This window comes from Pan paniscus, chromosome 14 (assembly GCF_029289425.2).
Source record: "Pan paniscus chromosome 14, NHGRI_mPanPan1-v2.0_pri, whole genome shotgun sequence".
Taxonomy (NCBI): Eukaryota; Metazoa; Chordata; class Mammalia; order Primates; family Hominidae; genus Pan; species Pan paniscus.
Window position 1 is genome coordinate 100159253 of NC_073263.2, and position 14334 is coordinate 100173586.

Below are 14334 nucleotides of genomic sequence, written 5' to 3' on the forward strand. Positions count from 1 at the left end.
CTGAGTAGCTAGGATTACAGGCACATGTCACCACGCCCAGCTAATTTTTGTATTTTTAGTAGAGACAGGGTTTCACCATGTTGGCCAGGCTGATCTCGAACTCCTGACCTCAGGTGATCCGTCTGCCTCGGCCTCCCAAAGTGCTGGGATTACAAAGTCTTCTTACTGTTCTCCACACCACCCCTATTTAATACTCTTTTTTGTTGCTCCCATTACAAAGGTTCCTGCTTAGAAGCCAGATGTCCCTCTCACTTCATGTCCACATTTTCAAGTTTTAGATCAGGTTGCTTTGTAACTTTTTCTTTAGATGTAGTATATTTTCTAAATCCCTTCTCATAGATTAAACATCTAAGGTAGAGGATTCCATTGTATAATTCTTTTTTTTTTTTTTTTTGAGACGGAGTCTTGCTCTGTCGCCCAGGCTGGAGTGCAGTGGCGCAATCTTGGCTCACTGCAACCTCCGCCTCCTGGGTTCAAGTGATTCTCCTGCCTCAGCCTCCCAAAGTGCTGGGATTACAGGTATGAACCACTGCGCCCAGCCTTTTTTCCTTTTTTTGAGACAGAGTCTCGCTGGAGTGCAGTGGCGCAATCTCGGCTCACTGCAACCTCTGCCTCCTGGGTTCTACTAATCCTCCTACTTCAGCCTCCTGAGTAGCTGGAATTACAGGCACATGCCACCATGCCTGGCTAATTTGTGTATTTTTAGTAGAGATGGGTTTTTGCCACATTGGCTAGGCTGGTCTCGAACTCCTGACCTCAAGTGATGCACCCACCTTGACCTCCCAAAGTGCTGGGATTACAGACGTGGGCCACCATGCCTGGCCCTAAGTGACATTCTTGAGGGCTGTGTCTCAGGCTTCTCTTTCTGGTTCTCTATGCGCTGCCAGGCTCACATGCCTGCTATTTGCAGGTAGATGTCTCTCGCTGACCTCTGTGTGAGTCCGGACCATAACATCCAACTACCCATGACCCACTTTCTCCCGAGTCTCACAGCCACTCAGACGCTCTGTGGCCATGGCTGAACTCTTCATCTTTCCCACGATCGTGGCTTCTTTTTTTTTGAGATAGAGTCTCGCTCTGTCACCCAGGCTGGAGTGCAGTGGCACAATCTCAGCTCACTGCAACCTCTGCCTCCCGGGTTCAAGCGATTCTCCTGCCTCAGCCTCCCTAGTAGCTGGGACTGCAGGCACCTGCCACCATGCCTGGCTAATTTTTTGTATTTTTAGTAGAGACAGAGTTTCGCCATTGCTAGGATGGTCTCGATCTCCTGACCTCGTGATCCACCCTCCTTGGCCTCCCAAAGTGCTGGGATTACAGGCGTGAGCCACCGCACCGGGGCACTTCTTGCCATTTTGTTGTTGTTGTCTCAGTGAATGGTGTTCATGACATCCACTGGGCTGCTCCACCTGAAATTTGGGAGTCGTCCTTGCCTGTTCTTCCTCCCGTGCCTCAGCATTCCATCAGACACTCACCAAGCCCCCTGAGGCTCCTGCCAGTCTCTCCTCCATCCCTTCACCCGAGTTAGGGCCACCTCCAACTCCCCCCAGATTCCTGCAGCCGCCTCCTAATGAGGTCCCCGCCCCCCATCTTGTCTTCTTCCAACCCACTTTCTACACTATGTTCACAGTGATCTTTCCAGGATGCAAATTTGATCAGCATCCCACCCCTACCTCCACTCAAAACCCTCAAAGCCCTCAGAATAACGTTCAAACTTCCTAAAATGCCCCACAGTAAGGTGGCCTGTTCATGACCAAATTAGCAAACTGGAGTTTGTTGGGAAGAGAATCCTTTAAGACTGGATTTCCAGTCCTCCTCCTCCTGTGTGCCCAGTGGGATATTGCCTTTGTCTCTCAGTAGCTTCCCATCTCTCCATCCTCACAGGCAAGTCCAAGCTTTGGGTCTCAGTGGTACAGAAGCCCAGCAGGAAAGGAGGCAGTAGGAAGCTCTGAGAGGCTTTGCTTTTTTCATTTGTCTATTTCTTCTTTTTCAATTTTTTTTTTAAAACTTAGAGACAGCATCTCATTTTGTTGCCCAGGCTGGAGTACAGTGCAGTGTTGGGATCAAAGCTCACTGCAGCCTCAATCCTCCTGCCTCAGCCTCCCAAGTAGCTAAGACTACAGGCATGTGCCACCATGCCTGGCTACTTTTTTAAAAAATGTTTTGTAGAGACCAGGTTTCGCTATGTTGCCCAGGCTGGTCTTGAACTCCTGGCCTCAAGTGATGCTCCTGTCTCAGCCACCCAAAGTGTTGGGATTACAGCATGAGCCACCACGTTCAGCCTCCTTTGTCTATTTCTTTTGAGACGGAGTCTCACTCTGTCGCCCAGGCTGGAGTGCAGTGGTGTGATCTCAGCTCCCTGCAAGCTGTACCTCCCAGGTTCATGCCATTCTCCTACCTCAGCCTCCCGAGTAGCTGGGACTACAGGCGCCCGCCACCACGCCCGGCTAATTTTTTTTTTTTTTTGTATTTTTAGTAGAGACGGGGTTTCACCATGTTAGCCAGGATGATCTCGATCTCCTGACCTCGTGATCCGCCTGCCTTGGCCTCCCAAAGTGCTGGGATTACAGGCGTGAGCCACTGCGCCCGGCCTCCTTTGTCTATTTCTTAATACAACATTGTCAGTGCACAGGCCCGTTCTCTGCTGCAAGGTGTTTCCATGTTTTCTTTAACACTTACAATCACCTTGTGAGGTAGGTTTTGTTCTTATTGCCATTTTGCAGTTGAGAAAACAGGCTCAGAGAACTTAAAAGACTTGCCCAAATTCCGTAGTCAGCAGGAAGCAGACCTAAATTCAAGTCCATATCCAAAACAACGAATGTCTTCCACTCTCTCATGCCGTTTCTCATACCCTTTCTGCTCCTTTTGCACTAGATTTCTCCAATGCCACTTCCTTCTGCACTAGATTTCTCCAATGCCACTTCCTTCTGCATTTTCACTTCTTTTGTGCAAGGAAAGTGTTTCTTCTGGCTTCCTGTCTCAGCTCTCCCACGGAGCCCTTCTGCCTGTTCTATTGCATTCCACAGAGCTGATGAATGAGCTATCACTGAAAATGGATCTTCTTATTTGAAAATATAATTGTTAATTTAATTTTTGGAACAAGTAATTTGTATCAATGGCTCAAAAATTAAACACACAGAAAGATATAGAGGGAAACTATTTCTATTATCTCCCATCTTTTTGTTTCCCATCGATCATCACTTCCATTATTTTCTTATTTGTCCAGAGCTTCTCCATGTGGTACAAGTACCAATATCTATTCTGTTACCCCTTACCCTATTTATTTATTTATTTATTAGACAGAGTCTCGCGCTGTTGCCCAGGCTGGAGTGCAGTGACACCATCTAGGGTCACTGCAACCTCTGCCTCCTGGGTTCAGGCCATTCTCCTGCCTCAGTCTCCCAAGTAGCTGGGATTACAGGTGCTCACCACCACACCTGGCTAATTTTGTATTTTAGTAGAGATGAGATTTCACCATGTTGGCCAGGCTGGTCTCAAACTCCTGACCTCAGGTGAACCACGTGCCCACCTTGGCCTCCCAAAGTGCTGGGATTACAGGTGTGAGCTACCACGCCTGGCCACCCCTTACCTTTTATACAGAATTTTGCATACTATACACTCTTCTACACTTTCCTTTTTTCATTTAACAATAATATATATAAGAACCTGTCTTTTATCAGGGCATAGAAAGTTATCTCATTCTTTATTATAGCTGCAGAACAGTTCAATGAATGGATGTATTCCATGATTTATTTAGTTAGTTCCCTAGTGATGGAATTTGACTAGTTTCAATTCTTTGGCTATTATAGAAAATGCTGCAAGGAATAACCTTGAAGATACTTCATTTTGCACACATAAGAATAAGTATGCCTTGTCAAAGGAAATACTTGATAGTGCCAAATATCTGTCATTATTTGTCTAATATTATATATTGTCTAATACCCATTCCCTGAATGAGAGTGCCTGGCCAACAGTTTGCATTGTCAAAGTTGGGAATTTTTACCAATCTTATAAACATTAGTATCTTACTGTGGTTTTAACATGCATTTTGTTTATGTGTAATGGGGACCATCTCTTCATATTTTAAAGCTATTTGTATTTTTTTTTGATAGCTGTTCATGTTCTGCTCTTTCCGGGATGGTGTTCTGGCCTTGTTGACACTTAAAGATTTTTGTATATTTCGGAGAGTAGTAGTTTGCTTGTGATATAAATCACATAAATACTTTTTTTAACTTTGTCATTTGTTTTCTGACTTTGCTTATAATGCTTTGTTTTATGCAAAAAGTGACTTCGTTTTTTTAAATTAACATACAGTAAAATTGAATTGTTTGGAGTGGAATTCTAGGAATTTGAACACACGTATAGACTGTGCAACCACCACTGCAATCAGCAGACAGAACTGTTCCATCATCCCCCAAAAATTCTCGGTATTATCTTTCCCTCCACCCTTCCAGAGACCACCGATATGTTCTCATTCACTCTAGTTTTTTCCAGAATATCTTATAAATGGAATTATAAATATGGAGCCTTTGAGACTGGCTTGGCCCACTTAGCAAGCATAATGTCTTGAGATTCACCTGATGTGTTGCCGCATTGATTGCATGTTCCTTTTGATTACTGGGTAGTACACCATTATATGGATGTACCACAGCTGTTTGTCCATTTACCTGTTGAAGGACAGTTCGATAGTTTCCAGTTCTTGGCAATTATGGATAGAGATATATAAGCATCTGTGTTGGCTGGGCGCAGTGGCTCATGCCTGTAATCCCAGCGCTTTGGGAGGCTGAGGCAGGCGGATCACTTGAGGTCAGGAGTTCGAGACCAGCCTGGCCAACGTAGTGAAACCCCATCTCTACTAAAAACACACACAAAAAATTAGCCTGGCGTGGTATGCACCTGTAATCCCAGCTACTCAGAGGCTGAGGAAGGAGAATCACTTGAACCCAGGAGGTGAAGTTTGCAGTGAGCCGAGATTGCGCCACTGCGCTCCAGCCTGGGCAGCAGAACAAGACTCTGTCTCAAAAAAAAAAAAAAAAAAAAAAAAAAAAGCATCTGTGTACAGGTTTTTGAATAAACATGAGGTGAATACCTGGGAGTGGAATTTCTGTGTTGTATGTTTGACTCTATAAGAAGCGGCAAGTTGTTCTCCAGAGTGGCTATCTCATTTTGCATTCCCACCATGAAAATATGAGCATTCCAGTTGCTTCTCATCTTCACCAGCAACTGGTGACAGTATTTTTATTTCAGCCATTTTAATAGATGTGTAACAGTGTCTCATTGTGGCTTCAATTTGCATTTCCCTAAAAATGGCTGTGATATTGAACACATTTTCATGTGATTATTTCCTTATGTTCTCTTTGGTGAAATATCTGCTCAAGTCTTGCCCATTTTTAAATTGGGCTACTTGTGTTTTTTTGCTGTTCAGTTTAGAGTTCTTTGTATATTCTAAACACAAGTCCTTTGTGGGATACATGATTTGAAAACATTTTGTTCCAGTGTGTAGTTTATCTTTCCATTCTCTTGGGTCTTTGCAGATAAAAATTTGTATCCACATGATACAAAATCATATAATTTTGATGATGTCTAATCATTTTTTTCTTTTATTGATTATGCATTTGGCATTCTGCCTGAAAACTCTTTGCTTAACTCAAGTTCATGAATACTTTCTTTTATGATTTCATCTGAAAGATAACCTTTCATTTTACATTGAGATCTAAGATATATTTGGAGTTAATTTTTGCATAAGCTGTGAGATTTGGGGCTCGTTTTTGTATGTGTGCATATGTCCAGTTGCTCAAACACCATTTATTAAAAAAGATAATGCTTTCTCCACTGAATTGCCTTTGCATTTTACTCAAAATTGGTCATATTTGTCTGGTCCAATATTTAGGCTCTCTTTCCCGTTGCACTGATCAATATGCCTAGCCCTTGCCATACCACACTGTCTTGCTTACTTTAGCTTTATAAAAATTTAAAAATTTAGTAGTATGATCCCTCTGAATATATTTATTTCTTTCAAAATAGTTTTGACTACTCTAGTTCCTTTTATCAAATAAACTTTAGAATCAGCTCATCTATATCTACAAAAATCCCTACTGGGATTTTTTTTTTTTTTAGATTGCCTTATATCCGTGCATTCATTTTGGGAGAATTGCCATATTTACTATGTTGAGTTTACTAATCTATGTTTTTGAGACAGGAGCTCACTCTGTTGCCCAGGCTGGAATGCAGTGGCACAATCACGGCTCTGCAGCTGCAACCTCCCAGGCTCAGGTGGTCCCCCTGAATAGCTTGAATCTCTTAATCTATGAACACAGTATATCTCTTATTAATTTTTGTGTCTTCAGTGTTCAAGTTTTATAGCTTTCAGTATTCAGATTCTATACATATTTTGTTAGATTCATACCTAATCATTTATTTTTGAGTGAGCGATTGTAAATAATGTGTGTGTATATATGTTTAAATTCTTCAATACACTTTGTACTATTAGTACATAGAAATACAATTGATTTTCATGTTGACCTCGTATTCTGCAACCTACTAAGCACATTTATCATATCTCGGAGGCTTTTTGTTGATTCTTTAGGATTTTCTATGTAGTCAATCATTTTGTCTGTGCAAGAAAACCATTTGGATCCCTTCCTAATGTGTATGTGCTTATTTCTAGATCTTGCCTTATTGTACTGGCTAGGACTTCCAGCATGATGGCAAAGAAGATACCAAAACTTTTGTAGTTTTTGTTTTTACTTTTAAAGGTTGCATTTATCAACCTTTTCTCTTTTTTTTTTTTGTTGTTGAAATGGAGTCTCACTCTGTCACCCAGGCTGGAATGCAGTGGTGTGATCTCAGCTCACTGCAACCTCTGCCTCCTGGGTTCAAGCAATTCTCCTGCCTCAGCCTCCCGAGTAGCCAGGATTACAGGTGCGTGCCATCATGACCGGCTAATTTTTGTATTTTTAGTAGAGATGAGGTTTCACCATGTTGTTCAGGCTGGTCTCAAACTCTTGACCTCAAGTGATCCACCCGCCTCGGCCTCCCAAAGTGCTGGGATTATAGGTGTGAGACACCACGCCTGGCCAATCTTTTCTTTTTAACTTTTATTTTAGCTTTGGGGGTACACGTGCAGGTTTGTTACCTAGGTAAACTTGTGTTATGGGGTTTGATGCAGATTGTTTCATCACCCAGGCCCTAAGCCTAGTATCCAATAGTTATTTTTTCTGATCGTCTCCCTCCTCTCACCCTCCACCCTCAAGGAGGACCCAGTGTGTGTTGTTCCCTTCTTTTTTCTATGTGTTCTCACCATTTAGCTCTCACTTACAAGTGAGAACATGCGGTGTTTGGTTTTCTGTTCCTGTTAAAGATAATCTATCAATCATTTCTTAATGAATGATAATGTATCATTAAGAAATGATTGATGCATTATCCTTACATTTTTTATTTTGAGTAATGATAAAAATTGCTTTCCCACTGAAAGTTATTTTATAACTTTCCTTCCTATGTTTTTTGGAAAAATGATGGGCCGGGCACGGTGGCTCATGCTTGTAATCCCAGCTGAGGCATTTGGGAGGCTGAGGCAGGCAGATCATGAGGTCAGGAGATCGAGACCATCCTGGCCAACATGGTGAAACACCGTCTCTAATAAAAATACAAAAATAAGCTGGGTGTGGTGCCGCATGCCTGTAGTCCCAGCTACTTGGGAGGCTGAGGGAGGAGAATCATTTGAACCCAGGAGGCAGAAGTTGCAGTGAACCGAGATTGCACCACTGTACTCCAGCCTGGAGACAGAGCAAGACTTCATCTCAAAAAAAAAAAAAAAGATATTAGGGCAGCTACATTTGTGAGGCCTGGATGAGGGAGAAGGAGAGACTTAGCCATGTATTATGGTAGTTTATGTATTTCTTTTCATGGTGTCTGAGAAATGCTATATGAGAACTTGAGTTATTTTGAAATTAATTTTTTAATTATTGAACTCCATTCTTCAATCGCACTCCACTCACACTGGATGATGTGAGTGAGAGCTCTACGGGGGTCATATTACCTCAAGGATACAAAAGGTATCCACACTCATTTTTTTTTCTTGAGATGGAGTCTTGCTCTGTCTCCCAGGCTGGAGTGCAGTGGTGCGATCTCGGTTCACTGCAATCTCCATTTCCCAGGTTCAAGGGATTCTCCTGCCTCATCCTCCCAAGTAGCTGGGATTACAGGCACCTGCCACTACACCCAGCTAATTTTTGTATTTTTAGTAGAGACAGGGTTTCGCCATGTTGGCCAAGCTAATCTTGCACTCTGGACCTCAAGTGATCCACCTGCCTTGGCGTCCCAAAGTGCTGGGATTACAGGCGTGAGCCACTGCACCTGGCCCACATTCAGTTTGAAAAAGAGTGTGTTTACTAATGTGAAGTGAGGCTTAAAATTCAAGTGTCCTGCAAATTTTAAGTACGATTTCAAGAACAACTAATAAACATATAAAAACATGCTCAATCTTATGAGACATCATAAAAATCAAATTAAAGTTCCAGTGTGACATTATTGCATACTCAACACAATGGCTAAATGGAAAAGGACAAATACTGAGTATTAGTTAGGATATGAAAAAAACAGAATGTTTATGCCCTGCTGTTGTGAATATAAATTGGTACAATCAATGTGAAAAGTTAGTGATATCTACCTAATGCTACTGTACATATCCCATGACCTGCCAATTACATACTTAAGTAGATGTTCAAGATAAATGCACAGCTATGTTTGACAAAAGATATACACAAGAATATTCATAGCAGCACTATGAGACTAGTCCAAATTGGAAGCTACTTAACTCTCCATCAACAGTGGAATGGGCCAGGTGTGGTGGCCCATGCTCGTAACCCCAGCACTTTGGGAGGCTGAGGCTGGAGGGTTGCTTGAGCCCAGAAGTTTGATACCAGCCTGGGCAACAAAGGGAGCCCTGGTCTCTGCAAAAACATTTAAAAAATTGGCCAGGCATGGCGACGTGTTCCTGTGGTCCCAGCTGCTCAGGAGGCTGAGGCAGGAGGACTGCATAAGCCCAGTGTGAGGTTACAGTGAGCTGTGGTCACACCACTGCACTCAAGCCAGGGCAACAGAGCAAGACCCTATCTCAAAAAAACACCAAACACACACACACACACACACACACACACACACACACACACCAGTAGAATAGACACAAAATTATGGTATAGTCACGTTGCTGTATACAAAACTATATCCACCAAGAATAAAGGCCAGGTGCACCTTGAATCCCAGCACTTTGGGAGGCCAAGGGGGAAGGACGGCTTGAGGCCAGGTGTTTGAACTAGCTTGCTTAACACAGTGAGACCCTGACTCTGGAAAAGTTAAAAAAAAAAATTAGGCCAGGCGCGATGGCTCATGCCTGTAATCCCAGCACTTTGGGAGACCAAGGCGGGCAAATCACCTGAAGTTGAGAGTTCGAGAGCAGCCTAGCCAACATGGTTAAACTCCGTTTCTACTAAAAAAAAAAAATGTTAGCTAGATGCAGTGGTGGGCGCCTGTAATCCCAGCTACTAGAGAGGCTGAGGCATGAATCCGGGAGACAGAGGTTTCAGTGAGCCGAGATCATGCCACTGCACTCCAGCCTGGGCAACAGAGCAAGACTCCATCTCAAAAAAAAAAAAAAAAAAATTAGGTGAGTGCAATGGCACATGCCTGTAGCCCCAGCTACTTGGGAGGCTGAGGAAGGAGGATTGCTTGAGCTCAGGAGTTTGAGGTTGCAGTGAGCCATGATCACACCACTGTACTCCAGCCTGGGCAACAGAGCAAGACACTATCTCAAAACAATAACAACAACAACAACAAAAAAAAAAACCACGAATGAACAACCTCTAACTACATACAATACTGTGGATGAATCTCACAAGTATACAAGCATAATGTCAAGTGAAAGAATCTAGACACAGAATAATGCATACTGTGTGAGTCCATTTATATAAAGTTTGAAAATAAGCAAAACTGATCTATGGGGTTAGGAATATAAGACAGCAGATACCCTAAGGGGTGTAAGAGCAAAAGGAGGCATGAGAGAGCTTCTGATAACACTTGGTCTGTTGATATGAGTCCCATTACATGAGTGTGTTCAATTTGTGAAAATTTACCAATTTTACTATTATTATTTGTGCACTTTTCTGTGTATATTTTACACAAGTTTTAAAAATAAACATGTTTTTATTTAGTAATCATGATTGTTAATTGGTGGAATAAGACACAACTGGTTTCAAAATTCAGTCACATAATGCATTATTATTATTATTATTATTATTATTTGAGACAGAGTATCACTCTGTCATCCAGGCTGGAGTGCAGTGGTGCAATCTCGGCTCACTGCAACCTCCACCTCCTGGGTTCAAGCGATTCCCCTGCCTCAGCCTCCCAAGTAGCTGGGACCACAGGCATGTGCCACCATGCCCGGCTAATTTCTGTATTTTTAGTAGAGACGGCATTTCACCATGTTAGCCAGACTGGTCTCGAACTCCTGACCTCAAATGATCTGCCCACCTTGGCATCCCAAAGTGCTGGGATTACAGGCGTGAGCCACCGTGCCCAGCCTGTGCAAACTCTTCACAGTTTACTTGACCGACACCATCAATATCTGCTTCCCTGATCATTTCGTCAACCTCTTCATCTGTTAACTTCTCTCCAAGGTTTGTCATCGCATGGTGAAGTTCTGCTGCACTAATATAACCATTGCCATCCTTATCAAACACGGAATGCTTCTCTCATTTCTTCTTCACTGCCTGCGTCTTTCATTTTTCTTGCCCTCATTGTCACAAATTCAGGGAAGCCAACTCTGCCATTACTATCAGCATCTACTTCATAAATCATGTCCTGTAACTCTGCTTCTGTGGGATGCTGCCTAAGAGACCTCATTTCTGTTCCCAGTTCCTTTGTTGTTATAGTTCCATCACCATCTTTGTCAAATAGTAAATAAGCTGATTTGAATTCTACAATCTGCTCTCCAGTCAGTTGGAAAGCCATGCTGAAAGCGCTACCGGTTTCTGAGACGCGACTGCACGACCACTCGGCTCGCTCGCTCCACTCGGACTCCCTTCTACTTTAAAGATCAGATAATCTCAATGCTCTTAATTCCAGACCATAGAAAAAAAGAAAACTATAGATCAATTTCACTTATGAATATCAAAGCAAAACTCTTAAATATAACTGTAGCAAGCAGAATCCAACAGCGCATTAAAAAATAATACACTGGCCGGGCGCGGTGGCTCATACTTGTAATCCCAGCACTTTGGGAGGCTGAGGCGGGCGGATCACCTGAGGTCAGGAGCTCGAGATCAGCCTGGCCAACATGGCGAAACCCCATTTCTATTAAAAATACAAAAATTAGCCAGGCGTGGTGGCAGGTGCCTGTAGTCCCAGCTACTTGGGAGACTGAGGCACGAGAATCGCTTGAACCCGGGAGGCGGAGGTTGCAGTGAGCCGAGATCGTGCCACTGCACTCCAGCCTGGGCGACAGAGAGAGATTCCATCTCAAAAAAAAAAAAAAAAAAAAAAAAAAAAAAAAAAAAAAAAAAAAAGTTTGTACAAATGATGATAGCAAAGACCTTGTACGAAATGTGTTAAATTTCTTTTACAAAATTATTTATTTGCCTTTTCTTTGTTTGTAACTTATCTGTAAAAGGTTTCTCCCTACTGTCAAAAAAAAAATGCATGCATAGTAATTAGGACTTAATTCCACCATGTTTTCTTCCCCTGTCTCACTGTCATTGTCCTGAAACTTTATTTTAGAAAATTGAGGCTGGGCGTGGTGGCTCACGCCTATAATTCCAGCACTTTAGGAAGCCGAGGCAGGCGTTTTAACTGAGGTCAGGAGTTTGAGACCAGCCTGGTCAACATGGTGAAACCCTGTCTCTACTAAAAATACAAAAATTAGCCGGGCGTGATGGGACACGCCTGTAATCCCACCTACTCGGGAGGCTGAGGCAAGAGAATCACTTGAACCCAGGAGGCGGAGGTTACGTTGTTGAGATAGCGCCATTGCACTCCAGCCTGGGCAATAGATTGAGACTCCGTCTCAAAAATAAAAAACAAACACCACTACATATATATATATATATACTTAAAAGTAGCACTATTGCAAAACGGGCATATTATTCAGGTACTCTCATACTTTTTTTGAAATGGAGTCTCATTCTGTTGCCTAGGCTGGAGTGCAGTGGCATGATCTCAGCTCACTGCAACCTCCGCCTCCTGGGTTAAAGCAATTCTCCTGCTTCAGCCTCCCGAAAAGCTGGGACTACAGGTTCGAGCCACCACACTTGGCTAATTTTTATATATTCAGTAGAGACGGGGTTTCACCATACTGGCCAGGCTGGTCTTGAACCCCTGACCTCCTGATCTGCCCACCTTGGCCTCCCAAAGTGCTGGGATTACAGGCATGAGCCACCACCCCACTGGGCCTATACTCTTTTTTTGTACTGCTGGTTCTGTCCCAGAAACATTTTAATTGTTACTTGCTTTTTAAACTTTGTTTAGCCACTTAAAGAAAATCCACTTATGATACAATTTGCCTCAAATTCATTCCAAGTTGTATATTTGTTTTCTAATACAAAATTACAATAAAATCATCATAATAAAGTAGATGGAAGGTAGAATTCCCCTGTGAAATCTGGGCTTAGTGTATTTATTTATTTATTTTTTTGAGACAGAGTCTCACTCTGTCGCCCAGGCTGGAGTGCAGTGGCTTGATCTCCGCTCACTGCAAGCTCCACCTCCCGGGTTCTCGCCATTCTCCTGGCTCAGCCTCCCGAGTAGCTGGGACTACAGGCGCCCGCCACCACGCCCGGCTAATGTTTTGTATTTTTAGTAGAGATGGGGTTTCACCATGTTAGCCAGGATGGTCTCGATCTCCTGACCTCATGATCCGCCCGCCTCGGCCTCCCAAAGTGCTGGGATTACAGGTGTGAGCCACTGCGCCCTGCCAGGCTTGGCATATTTTTGAGGAGAGCTCTTTAGTTCCTTCTTCTATTTCTTCAATGGTAGTTAGCCTGTTTCAACAGGTTAATTTTTATAAGTAGTGTTTTTCTTAAAAATTATGTATTTTACCTAAGTTTTCAAATTTATTTACAAGGAATTGTATATGGTAATGCCCAATTTTTTATTTCCTCTGTGTTATGGTTATTTCTAATTTTCTATATTTATCCTAGTGGTTTAACTGTTTAGTTTACATTTTCAGAAACCAACTTTTAGATTTATTAGTTCTGTTTATTTTCCAACTCATTAATTTCCGTTTTTATATTTATTGTGGTTTTTTTTCCCTTCTGCTTTGTTTTGGCTTATTTTGTTTTTTCTTTAGCTTTCTAGAAAGGAGGTTTAATCAATTAATTTCCATATCCCCTAGGTACTTAATGGTACTTATATATACTTAATGCAATAAATGTTCCCCTAATCACTGCTTTAGTAGTATGACACAGATTCTGATACATCATATTTCCATTATCTATATTTTCAAGAAGTTTCCATTTCAATTTCATTTTGACCCAAGAATTATCTAATAGTATACTTTGAAATTTGCAGGTGGAAGAATATTTTGCTTTCATTATTTCTAGTTATATTGCTCTGTGGTCAGAGACCACTGTGTACTTTCTTTCTATTTCTTGACATTTCTTGAGATATTATCCTTGTGCCCTAAAATGTAGTTATTCATGCATATGCACTTGAAAAAGTATATTCTCCAACGTTAGGATTTGGAGTAAGTTCTGTTCAGCCTACGTATTAAATAGGTTTTTAGTTTTGTATTCCTTCTTCCTTTTGTCTGCTTGATCAGGCTTCTATTGAGAGTGCTCAGGTCCACCCTTATCGGTGTGTTTGTTGGTTTCTCACACATGTCCTGTAAGTTCTGCTTTATGAAAGTTTTAACTTTTAATTTTTTTAAGTTTTAAGTTTTTTTTTTAACTTTTAACTTTTAAAACATATTAATTTTTCTGAATCTTTTTTGAGATGTGTCTCTTGTATATAGCAGAGTGGTAGAGTTCGCTCTTTTAAACAAGTTTGAAAATCTATTGTTTCTTGGCAACCAGTGGCAGCCGACAAGTCTGATGACACTGTGATGCCCTTTTTTAAAAAGCAACTTGATTTTTTTTTTTTTGCTTCAATATCCCCTTTTTTTTTGGCTGCATGCAGTGGCTCATGCCTGTAATCCTAGCACTTTGGGAGGCCGAGGTGGCAGATCACCTGAGGTCAGGAGTTCGAGACCAGCCTGGCCAATATGGTGAAATCCCATCTCTAATAAAAATACAAAGATTAGCCGGGTGTGGTGGTGCATGCCTGTAATCCTAGCTACTTGGGAGG

The 14334-nt window shown here is 42.1% G+C and overlaps 1 pseudogene; it reads right to left on the minus strand.

Moving 5' to 3' along the window:
• Positions 1-10476: 10476 nt before the first annotated feature.
• LOC106635443 (calmodulin-A-like) lies at positions 10477-11983 on the minus strand (annotated as a pseudogene).
• Positions 11984-14334: the final 2351 nt, after the last annotated feature.